At 48.0% G+C, this 12955-nt stretch overlaps 1 protein-coding gene across 3 annotated transcripts in view; it reads left to right on the plus strand.

Moving 5' to 3' along the window:
• Positions 1 to 12955, plus strand: part of nos1 (nitric oxide synthase 1 (neuronal)) — a 194548-nt gene that overhangs the window by 9995 nt on the left and 171598 nt on the right. The gene's annotated exons all lie outside the window — the stretch shown is intronic.

A 12955-nucleotide genomic window follows, 5' to 3' on the forward strand; every position in this document is an offset into this window, starting at 1 on the left:
GGGGATCCGTTTTGTTTGCTGCAGGATTAAGTCTCTGCTTTTTGCAGATGATGTGGTCCTGATGGCTTCATCTGGCCAGGATCTTCAGCTCTCACTAGTTCGGTTCGCAGCCGAGTGTGAAGCGACCGGGATGGGAATCAGCACCTCCAAGTCAGAGTCCGTGGTTCTCGCCCGGAAAAGGATGGAGTGCCATCTCTGGGTTGGGGAGGAGACCCTGTCTCAAGTGGACGAGTTCAAGTACTTTGAAGTCTTGTTCACGAGTGAGGGAAGAGTGGATGGTGAGATCGACAGGCAGATCGGTGCGGCGTCTTTAGTAATGCGGACGCTGTATCAATCGGTTGTGGTGAAGAAGGAGCTGAGCTGGAAGGCAAAGCTCTCAATTTACCGGTCGATCTACGTTCCCATCCTCACCTTTGGTCATGAGCTTTGGGTTCAATCAATCAATCAATCAATCAATGTTTATTTATATAGCCCTAAATCACAAGTGTCTCAAAGGGCTGCACAAGCCACAATGACATCTGCGGTACAGAGCCCACATAAGGGCAAGGAAGAACTCACCCCAGTGGGAGGTTGATGTGTTACGACCGGGTTGCGATCTGGTTATGACCGAAAGGACAATATCACAGGTACAAGCGGCCGAAATGAGTTTCCTCTGCTGGGTGGCGGGTCTCTCCCTTAGAGATAGGGTGAGAAGCTCTGCCATCCGGGAGAAGCTCAAAGTAAAGCCGCTGCTCCTCCACATGGAGAGGAGCCGGATGAGGGAGTTTGGGCATCTGGTCACCCGAACGCCTCTCTAGGGAGGTGTTTAGGGTACGTTCGACCGGTAGGAGGCCACGGGGAAGACCCAAGACACGTTGGGAAGATTATGTCTCCCGGCTGGCCTGGGAACATCTCTGGATTCCCCGGGATCCATCCCTGTTTGTTTTGTCACCTTGACGACCATTAGTTTCACCTGTCTCACGTGTTGGACTCATGCACCTGTTTTTAACCGTCACATGACTATTCGAGGATGTAGTTGCCAGGTAGTCGGCCTGGTCTCATCACTCGTTCTATGCTCATTCCATGCCATGGTTCCATGCATTTCCAAGTAAGTTTTGGTTTATTCATGTCAAGTTTAGCGAGTCTTTTGTTTATTGCCCGTAGTCTACGTTAAGTGTAAGTTTTGTTCTTCAGCCAAGTTTTTTGCGCGCCTTTTGTTTACACTTTTTATAGTACAAATCCCTGTTTCCATATGAGTTGGGAAATTGTGTTAGATGTAAAAATAACCTGAATACAATGATTTGCAAAACATTTTCCTCCCATACTCAGTTGAATATGCTACAAAGACAACATATTTGATGTTCAAACTGATAAGCTTTTTTTTTTTTGCAAAAAATCCTTAACTTTAGAATTTGATGCCAGCAACACGTGACGAAGAATTTGGGAAAGGTGGCAATAAATGCTGATAAAGTTGAGGAATGCTCATCAGACATTTATTTGGAACATCCCACACGTGTGCAGGCTAATTGGGAACAGGTGGGTGGCATGATCGGGTATAAAGTGGAAAAGTGTTCTGTGGTCTGACAAGTCCACATTTCAAATTGTTTTTGGAGATATTCGACATCGTGTCATCCTGACCAAAGGGGAAGCAAACCATCCGGACTGTTATCGATGGTATGGGCGTGCATTAGTGCCCAAGGCATGGGTAACTTACACATCTGTGAAGGCACAATTACTGCTGAAAGGTACATACAGGTTTTGGAACAACATATCCTGCCATCTAAGCGCCATCTTTTTCATGGACACCCCTGCTTATTTCAGCAAGACAATGCCAAGCCACATTCAGCACGTGTTACAACAGCGTGGCTTTGTACAAAAAGAGTGTGGGTACTTTCCTGGCCCGCCTGCAGTCCCGACCTGTCTCCCATCGAAAATGTGTGGCGCATTATGAAGCGTAAAATACGACAGCGGAGACCCCAGACTGTGGAACGACTGAAGCTCTACATAAAAACAAGAATAGGAAAGAATTCCACTTTCAAAGCTTCAACAATTAGTTTCCTCAGTTCCCAAACATTTATTGGGTGTTGTTAAAAGAAGTGGGTAACATGCCCTTTCCCAACTACTTTGGCACATGTTGCAGCCATGAAATTCGAAGTTAATTATTATTTGCAAAAAAAAAAAGGTTGAGTTTGAACATCAAATATATTGTATTTGTAGTGCATTCGACTGAATATGGGTTGAAAAGGATTTGCAAATCATTGTATTCTGTTTATATTTACATCTAACACAATTTCCCAACTCGTATGGAAACAGGGTTTGTAGTTATGGCAACGTTTAACAGTCCATGGAGTTGATTATTCATGTGTTTGCTTTAAAAAAAATCTTTGTAGGGCTTTTGTTGTACCTCAGAGCCAGACCGCTAAACATGTTCTGCTTATCGACATTTCCGTTAGCGTCCATTGAGCTCCCGCAACCGATTGAAATTAAGTTGAAGATATACCATCTCCTAGAATCAATATCTCATTCTTGACCCCTCCATGCACAGAGCGCTTCTCTTCCATAAATACCCTTTAAGATGATTTATTGCTTTTTTGTAGGAGTGCACTGGGAGGGTAAAAGAAAAAACAATTTAAAGCCAATAAAGGGTGACATCCTGCTTAGGTAGTTTGCCTAATGGGGCCTCCCGTGTGTGCGGGTATGCGGTTTTAAATGCATTTTAATCCCTGGATGATCTGGAAAACATGCTGACATTTGCTGAGTGGGCTAATGAGAGTCGTCATTACAATGACATCTCTCTCGCTTACGTCTTGGTGACCTCCCGGTGCAAAGGCAAAGGGCGCATCGTGATTGCTGCAAGGAGGAAGCTAGATAGTGCTCGCCACTGGGGCTTTTTAAAGGGGAACTGCACTTTTTGGGGGATTTGTGAGTCAAGCACAGGGTTTCACTGGATAAGGCGGCCACCTTAACAACAAAGAACCATCGACTAAACCAGACCTGGGCAAATTAAGGCCCGGGGGCCGGATGCAGCTCTTTGAGCTTTTTAATCTGGCCCGCCGGACATTCCCAAATACAACCCCCGTTTCCATATGAGTTGGCAAATTGTGTTAGAAGTAAATATAAAAGGAATACAATGATTTGCAAATCCCTTTCAACCCATATTCAATTGAATGCACTACAAAGACAAAATATTTGATGTTCAAACTCCATCCATCCATTTTCTACCGTTTCTTCCTTTTGGGTCGCGGGGGGCGCTTGTGCCTGTTTCAGCTAAACTCATAAACTTTTTTTTTTTGAAAATAATAATTAACTTAGAATTTCATGGCTGCAACACGTTCCAAAGTAGTTGGGATAAGGCGTGTTCACTCACCACTGTGTTTGTCAAGTGTTCTGCTTTTTTAGCTGCGCTTATCCCACACTTGAAAGGATGTACCAATGGCTTCTGGATTTTCACTCAAAAGACCAGACCATCGTCATTATTTTTTCCTTTTTATTTTCCTTTAGTTTGCAACAATTTCTCATAACAATGAAACAGCTTCTTTTGCCTTTTCAGCAGCTTTTAGCAGCCTTTGGTAGCCTTTAGGAGCTTTTAGAGTCTTTGGTAGCTTTTTGCAGTCTTTTAGCAGTCTTTACTTTTTAGTTGAAAAACTTTTAAGGACAAAACACCACAAGATTAACATGCTGTACAAAATCAATCAATTATTAATCCCATAGTTTACAAATATTAATTAGGCTATCGAACTTTTAACCCTCCTCTCTGAGCTGCCACCTTACCGTGGTAGAGGAGTTTGCGTGTCCCAATGATCCTAGGAGCTATGTTGTCTGGGGGCTTTATGCCCCCTGGTAGGGTCTCCCAAGGCAAACTGGTCCTAGGTGAGGGACCAGACAAAGAGCAGCTCGAAAACCTCTATGAAAAGTAAAAACAAAGGACCCAGATTTCCCTCACCCGGACGCGGGTCACCGGGGCCCCCCTCTGGAGCCAGGCCCGGAGGTGGGGCACGATGGCGAGCGCCTGGTGGCCGGGCCTGTACCCATGGGGCCCGGCCGGGCACAGCCCGAAGAGGCAACGTGGGTCCCCCCTCCAATGGGCTCACCACCCATAGCAGGGGGCATAGAGGTCGGGTGCAATGTGAGCTGGGCGGCGGCCGAAGGCAGGGCACTTGGCGGTCCGATCCTCGGCTACATAAGCTCGCTCTTGGGACGTGGAACGTCACCTCACTGGGGGGAAAGGAGCCTGAGCTAGTGCGCGAAGTAGAGAAATTCCGGCTGGATGTAGTCGGACTCACTTTGACGCACAGCAAGGGCTCTGGAACCACTTCTCTTGAAAGGGTCTGGACTCTCTTTCACTCTGGCGTGGCCGGCAGTGAGAGGCGACGGGCTGGGGTGGCAATTCTGGTTGCCCCCCGGCTTAAAGCCTGCACGTTGGAGTTCAACCCAGTGGACGAAAGGGTAGCCTCCCTCCGCCTTCGGGTGGGGGGACGGGTCCTGACTGTTGTTTGTGCTTACGCACCAAACAACAGTTCAGAGTACCCACCCTTTTTGGGTACACTCGAGGGAGTACTGGAGAGTGCTCCCCCGGGTGATTCCCTTGTCCTACTGGGGGACTTCAACGCTCATGTTGGTAACGACAGTGAAACCTGGAGAGGCGTGATTGGGAAGAATGGTCGCCCGGATCTGAACCCGAGTGGTGTTTTGTTATTGGACTTCTGTGCTCGTCACAGTTTGTCCATAACAAACACCATGTTCAAACATAAGGGTGTCCATATGTGCACTTGGCACCAGGACACCCTAGGCCGCAGTTCCATGATCGACTTTGTAGTTGTGTCATCGGATTTGCGGCCTCATGTTTTGGAAACTCGGGTAAAGAGAGGGGCGGAGCTTTCTACCGATCACCACCTGGTGGTGAGTTGGCTGCGATGGTGGGGGAGGATGCCGGACAGACCTGGCAGGCCCAAACGCATTGTGAGGGTTTGCTGGGAACGTCTGGCAGAGTCTCCTGTCAGAGAAAGTTTCAATTCCCACCTCCGGAGGAACTTTGAACATGTCACGAGGGAGGTGCTGGACATTGAGTCCGAGTGGACCATGTTCCGCACCTTTATTGTCGATGCGGCTGATCGGAGCTGTGGCCGCAAGGTAGTTGGTGCTTGTCGTGGCGGTAATCCCAGAACCCGCTGGTGGACACCAGCGGTGAGGGATGCCGTCAAGCTGAAGAAGGAGTCCTACCGGGTTCTTTTGGCTCATAGGACTCCAGAGGCAGTGGACAGGTACCGACAGGCCAAGCGGTGTGCAGCTTCGGCGGTCACAGAGGCAAAAACTCGGACATGGGAAGAGTTTGGGGAAGCCATGGAAAATGACTTCCGGATGGCTTCAAAGCGATTCTGGACCACATCCGCCGCCTCAGGAAGGGGAAGCAGTGCACTGTCAACACCGTGTATGGTGCGGATGGTGTTCTGCTGACCTCAACTGCGGATGTTGTGGATAGGTGGAAGGAATACTTTGAAGACCTCCTCAATCCCACCAACACGTCTTCCTATGAGGAAGCAGTGCCTGGGGAATCTGTGGTGGACTCTCCTATTTCTGGGGCTGAGGTTGCTGAGGTAGTTAAAAAGCTCCTCGGTGGCAAGGCCCCAGGGGTGGATGAGATCCGCCCGGAGTTCCTTAAGACTCTGGATGCTGTGGGGCTGTCTTGGTTGACAAGACTCTGCAGCATCGCGTGGACATCGGGGGCGGTACCTCTGGATTGGCAGACCGGGGTGGTGGTCCCTCTCTTTAAGAAGGGGGACCGGAGGGTGTGTTCCAACTATCGTGGGATCACACTCCTCAGCCTTCCCGGTAAGGTTTATTCAGGTGTACTGGAGAGGAGGCTACACCGGATAGTTGAACCTCGGATTCAGGAGGAACAGTGTGGTTTTCGTCCTGGTCGTGGAACTGTGGACCAGCTCCATACTCTCGGCAGGGTTCTTGAGGGTGCATGGGAGTTTGCCCAACCAGTCTACATGTGCTTTGTGGACTTGGAGAAGGCATTCGACCGTGTCCCTCGGGAAGTCCTGTGGGGAGTGCTCAGAGAGTATGGGGTATCGGACTGTCTTATTATGGCAGTCCGATCCCTGTACGATCAGTGTCAGAGCTTGGTCCGCATTGCTGGCAGTAAGTCGGACACGTTTCCAGTGAGGGTTGGACTCCGCCAAGGTTGCCCTTTGTCACCGATTCTGTTCATAACTTTTATGGACAGAATTTCTAGGCGCAGTCAAGGCATTGAGGGGTTCCGGTTTGGTGGCCGCGGGATTAGGTCTCTGCTTTTTGCAGACGATGTGGTCCTGTTGGCTTCATCTGGCCGGGATCTTCAGCTCTCACTGGATCGGTTCGCAGCCGAGTGTAAAGCGTCCGGAATGAGAATCAGCACCTCCAAATCCGAGTCCATGGTTCTCTCCCGGAAAAGGGTGGAGTGCCATCTCCGGGTTGGGGAGGAGACCCTGCCCCAAATGGAGGAGTTCAAGTACCTAGGAGTCTTGTTCACGTGTGGGGGAAGAGTGGATCGTGAGATCGACAGGCGGATCGGTGCGGCGTCTTCAGTAATGCGGACGTTGTACCGATCTGTTGTGGTGAAGAAGGAGCTGAGCCGGAAGGCAAAGCTCTCAATTTACCGGTCGGTCTACGTTCCCATCCTCACCTATGGTCATGAGCTTTGGGTCATGACCGAAAGGATAAGATCACGGGTACAAGCGGCCGAAATGAGTTTCCTCCGCCGTGTGGCGGGGCTCTCCCTTAGAGATAGGGTGAGAAGCTCTGTCATCCGGGAGGAACTCAAAGTAAAGCCGCTGCTCCTTCACATCGAGAGGAGCCAGATGAGGTGGTTCGGGCATCTGGTCAGGATGCCACCCGAACGCCTCCCGAGGGAGGTGTTTAGGGCACGTCCAACCGGTAGGAGGCCACGGGGAAGACCCAGGACACGTTGGGAAGACTATGTCTCCCGGCTGGCCTGCGATGAGGTGGCGACTTGTCCAGGGTGTACCTACCCTGCCTTCCGCCTGATTGTAGCTGAAATAGGTGCCAGCGCCCCCCGCGACCCCGAAAGGGAATAAGCGGTAGTAAATGGATGGATGGATGGAAAACCCAATATGCAAATACATAAATACCTTACCAATTACCACCTATTTTATATACATATTTAAAGGCCTACTGAAACCCACTACTACCGACTACGCAGTCTGAAATCTTAACATTGCAACACATGCCAATACAGCCTTTTTAGTTTACTAAATTGCAATGTTAATTTCGCACCAAGTATCCTGTTGAATTCGTCGCGGTATAATGACGCGGTATAATGACTCGTATGATGACGCGTGCACGTGACGTCATGGATTGTAGCAAAAATTTTGTTCCAGCCTGATCCCAGCTATAAGTTGCCTGCTTTAATCGCATAATTACACAGTATTCTGGACATCTGTGTTGCTGAATCTTTTGCAATTTGTTCAATTAATAATGGAGACGTTAAAGAACCAAGATGTAGGTGAGAGGTGGTGTATTGTGGCTGCCTTTAGCAACACAAACACAGCCGGTGTTTCCTTTTTTACATTCCCGAAGGTAAAGCTTTACTATGGAACAGAGCGGTCAAGCGTACATGGTTCTCTACGACATGTCAACCGGCAGGTTTCGGTGGGAAAATTGTGGTAATCGGCTCTTACTGTAGACATGAACGGAGCTTGCGTCGTTCCTCGTGCACCTGTCAAAGAGCCAGCTGCGGACTCTCTTGCCTCCTCCGACCGGCCGCGCCCGAACGTGGGATGCTTCCACCGTGGAGGAAGAGGAAAAAAAGCTCAGCCCGGCCCCAACGGCTGCCTTCGCTTCGCCTTGTCGAGAAACGTGGCTTCCCTCAGACACTGGCGGTTACCACACCCGTGGCCAAACCCCTCCGACTTTCAGGTACGCCCATATAATCTCACTAAAACACTAGTAACATAATAAGCAGATAAGGGATTTTCCAGAATTATCCTAGTAAATGTGTCTAATAACATCTAAATCGCTCCCACTGCCCTGTCTGTCTTTTTTTCTAGTCCTTCACTTTCACTATCCTCATCCACGAATCTTTCATCCTCGCTCAAATTAATGGGGAAATTGTCGCTTTCTCACTCTCGCTGCTGGTGGCCATGATTGTAAACAATGTGAGGATGTGAGGAGCTCCACAACCTGTGACGTCACGCGCACATCGTCTGCTACTTTCGGTACAGGCAAGGCTTTTTTATTAGCGACCAAAAGTTGCGAACTTTATAGTTGGTGTTCTCTACTAAATCCTTTCGGCAAAAATATGGCAATATCGCAAAATTATCAAGTATGACACATAGAATGGACCTGCTATCCCCGTTTTTTATAAGAAAATCTCATTTCAGTAGGCCTTTTAATATACATATCTAACGTAGATGTATTATTAATTTAGCAGTGAATTAGCAGTGAAACACCCAAGCTTAAATGCTTATTAGCGGTAGAAAAATGACACATTTCCTATGCCCTCACTAGCAGCCAATGATCCAGCACCGTTCAATCCAACACTTGAAATTGGGCAACTTCACCCTCCTGATGAAGCAAACTGTTCTAACATTTATCAGACCAAGTAAAGAATATGCATTAACATTTCCTTATCAAGCAATATTTAAAAAAAACACCGTGTGTATTTAGCCTCCAGACGAGGCAGGCTACATGCACACAACTCCCCCCCCCCCCCCCCCCCCCCCCCTCCCATCTCACCAGCGCAACAGGTGTGTCACACTCACAAAGACCAATAAAGTGTAATCTTACTGGCTGTCTGTTCAGCTTTTGGTTTTGGTACTTTTTTTTGGCACAACTGTGGGTTATCGTCAAGGATATTAAACCTTCTTCCAGTCTGCGCTGCAGTGGGGTCTTATGCACTCCTTGATTAGACGCAGCTGTCTAATTATCGGGCTCGCGCACCAGCAGGTGAGACAGTAGTGCGCTGCGCTCTACCTGTTAATACGTGGACTTTGGGGTTTGTTTTTCCGGAAAGCAAAGGAAAGTTGGCGCGGTCAAGGCTTGAAGGTAAAGACATTTTATAGTAACACAATAACTACAAAAAAAGAAGCAAACACAAGGCGCGCACAATGGCGGAGAACAAACTTGACTTATGAAAACAAAAACTAGCACACAGGCAGAACTATGGACAAAAAGCAAAACTCTAACTGTGACATAAAAAACAAAAACTTACAGTACGTGGCATGGGCAGGAGGGAAACTATGGACAGTATGAGTGACAGGCATGGCACGGCATGAAGTAAGTAGAGGTAGCATGGCATGACGTGAGTAAAAGTGAAGACTGAATCCCTGACAACTTTCGGTTTAAATAATAGACGTGATTAGTGAAAACAGGTGTGTGACTGCAAAACGTGAGACAGGTGCATGACAGGTGAAAAACTACTGGGTAGTCATGGAAACAAAACAAACAAGGAAGTGCAAAATCAGGAACTGAGTGTCCAAAAAACAAACAGCGCATGGCCAAACAAAAACATGATCTACAGACATGACACCACCTGCGCGTGAATGTGAATAGATCGCCTCTGATCATATAAACATGGGACGGCATGGCGTAGTGGGTAGAGCGGCCGGCCAGAAACCTGAGGGTTGCAAGTTCGCTTCCCACCTATTCACATCCAAAAAATCGCTGCCGTTGTGTCCTTGGGCAGGACACTTCACCCTTTGCCCCCGGTGCCACACACACTGGTGAATGAATGATGAATGGATGATTGGTGGTGGTCGGAGGGGCCGTAGGCGCAAACTGGCAGCCACGCTTCCGTCAGTCTACCCCAGGGCAGCTGTGGCTACTGATGTAGCTTACCACCACCAGATGTGAATGAATGTTGAGTCCCACTTCTCTGTGAGCGCTTTGAGTGTCTAGAAAAACGCAATATAAATATAAGTTATTATTTTTATTATTATTATTATAAACAGACTAGTTGAACCAATGCCGAATTATACAGCGTTTTTGGGGTTGCCATAATTATTTTTATTTATTTATTTTTTATTAAATGGGGTTTGGATGGTTGCCTAGTCGCCTTTGTTGCGAGCTCGCGCATCAGTTGACGAGGCAGCTGTTCGCCGCTACAGCTCTGTTGGTAGAGTGGCCGTGACAGCAACTTGGGGGTTGCAGGTTCGATTGCCGTTTCCGCCATCATTGTCACTGCCGTTGTGTCCTTGGGCAAGACACTTTACCCACCTGCTCCCAGTGCCACCCACACTGGTTTAAATGTAACTTAGATATTGGGTTTCACTATGTAAAGCGCTTTGAGTCACTAGAGAAAAGCGCTATATAAATATAATTCACTTCACTTCACTACAGTGTTATGTCACCTTTTCTTTTAACAACACTCAATAAATGTTTGGTAACTGAGGAAACTAATTGTTGAAGCTTTGAAAGTGGAATTGTTTCCCATTCTTGTTTTATGTAGAGCTTCAGTCGTTCAACAGTCGGGGGTCTCCGCTGTTGTATTTTACGCTTCATAATGCGCCACACATTTTCGACGGTAGACAGGTCTGGACTGCAGGCGGCCAGGAAAGTACCCACACTCTTTTTTCACAAAGCCACACTGTTGTAACACGTGCTGAATGTGGCTTGGTATTGTCTTGCTGTAATAAGCAGGGGCGTCCATGAAAATATACAAGTTCCATCTTAAAGATGTAAAAAAATTATCTCGGAATGTCCGGCGGGCCAGACTGAAAAGCTTAACGGGCCGCATGTGGGCCCTGGGCCTTAATTTGCCCAGGTCTGCGCTACACCAACATATCATCCCACTACCATCAGGGCGCAGATACAGAACCATCAAATTCCGGAGGGCCCGCCTAGGAAAAAGCCTTATCCCTGCAGCTACTAAAACGCCCTGAACAAGCCCGTAAATGTGTTGTTGCTGTCACTCTCATGTATAATGTCTTTTTTTTCTATTTTTGTCCGTGTTTTATGTAATGTTTATGTACGCTCAGTGAAAAGGAATTTCCCCACGGGGACCAATACATCTAAATCTAAAAAATTTAACAGGCACATTTAAAATGACAGGTAATATTTACGTATTATGATCATTTTGAGCATACCGTGTTTTTCGGATTATAAGTAGCACGAGAGTATAAGTCGCATTTTTTGGGGAAATGTATTTGTTAAATTAGACTTTGAAAGGCAATTTGAAATAAATAAAGAACATTCACACACTAGGGCCAATTCCATCCATCCATCCATTTTCTACCGCTTATTCCCTTTTTCTTCTAATCAGAATCAGAAATACTTTATTAATCCCCGATTTCAGAACAATCCCATCCAAGAGCAGACAAACATTACAAGGAGACAGAACAGGATCGCTGACGGGTCTGCGCCCCTTACAAAAAAGGTCAGGTACAGGTAAACAACGGGGGGGAGGGGGGAAAATCGCAAGCGAACTTCTTACTTGTTGTCGCCATGTCTCTTCTTTGTTCTTCTGCTTCGTCTCTCTTCATGTTTTTGGACATTACTACTTGCCGTAGTTTTTGAAGCAATGCATGATTGGAATCCAGATGTTGTGTGTCAGTGTATTAACAAGCCGGATGGAATAAACACACGCTGAGAAATAGCTCCGTGCCTGCCTACTTTATGGGTTATAGATGAAGCTGTGGATAACGGAGACATATAAAATAGTCTCCCTTTCAGGTGAGAGAGGACACTAAAGGCACGCCCCCAATATTGTTGTCCGGGTGGAAATTGGGAGAAATTCGGGAGAATGGTTGTCCCGGGAGATTTTCAGGAGGGGCATTGAAATTCGGGAGTCTCCCAGGAAAATCGGGAGGGTTGGCAAGTATGCCTGGGAGGTGTACAATAAGTTGAATACCAAAACAAGTCTAGCTCCCTTATTTAAGAGATACAATTGGCTTGATGCTTTCCTGCATATTTAAGTTGCGAGTTTAGGTCTGTCTAGATGTCCACCAGAAGAGTGCTCTAAAACCATTTTTAGCCCACAGACCCAGTGAGGCTATCTCCAGACCTTGTAGTAATCTGATGGTGTTGTTGTGGTATGTATCGATGGATGTTTTCTTGATATCCATCCATCCATCTTCTTCCGCTTATCCGAGGTTGGGTCGCGGGGGAAGCAGCCTAAGCAGGGAAGCCCAGACTTTCCTCTCCCCAGCCACTTCGTCCAGCTCTTCCCGGGGGATCCTGAGGCGTTCCCAGTCCAGCCGGGAGACATAGTCTTCCCAACGTGTCCTGGGTCGTCCCCGTGGCCTCCTACCGGTCGGACATGCCCTAAACACCTCCTTAAGGAGGCGTTTAGGTGGCATCCTGACCAGATGTTCAAACCACCTCATCTGGTTTCTCTCGATGTGGAGCAGCGGCTTTCCTTCGAGCTCCTCTCGGATGGCAGAGCTTCTCACCCTATTTCTAAGGGAGAGCCCCGCTCCCCGGCGGAGGAAACTAATTTGGGCCGCTTGTAGCCCCGATCTTGTCCTTTTGGCCATAACCCAAAGCTCTTGACCATAGGTGAGGATGGGAACGTAGATCGACCGGTAAATGGAGAGCTTTGCCTTCCGGCTCAGCTCCTTCTTCACCACACAACGGATCGATACAGCGCCTGCATTACTGAAGACCTAGCACCGATCCGCCTGTCTATCACCGTCCACTCTCCCCTCACTCGTGAACAAGACTCTGAAGCACTTGAACTCCTCCACTTGGGGCAGGGTCTCCTCCCTAACCCGGAGATGGCGCTCCGTCCTTTTCCAGGCGAGAATCATAGACCTGGACTTGGAGGTGCTGATTCTCATCCCAGTCGCTTCACACTCTGCTGCGAACCGATCTAGTGAGAGCTGAAGATCCTGGCCAGGTGAAGCCCTCAGGACCACATCACCTGCAAAAAGCAGAGACCTAATCCTGCAGGCACCAAACCGGATCCCCTCAACGCTCTGACTGCGCCTAGAAATTCTGTCCTTAAAAGTTATAAACAGAATGGGAGACAAAGGGC

Source organism: Nerophis ophidion, linkage group LG01 (genome assembly GCF_033978795.1).
Source record: "Nerophis ophidion isolate RoL-2023_Sa linkage group LG01, RoL_Noph_v1.0, whole genome shotgun sequence".
Classification (NCBI taxonomy): domain Eukaryota; kingdom Metazoa; phylum Chordata; class Actinopteri; order Syngnathiformes; family Syngnathidae; genus Nerophis; species Nerophis ophidion.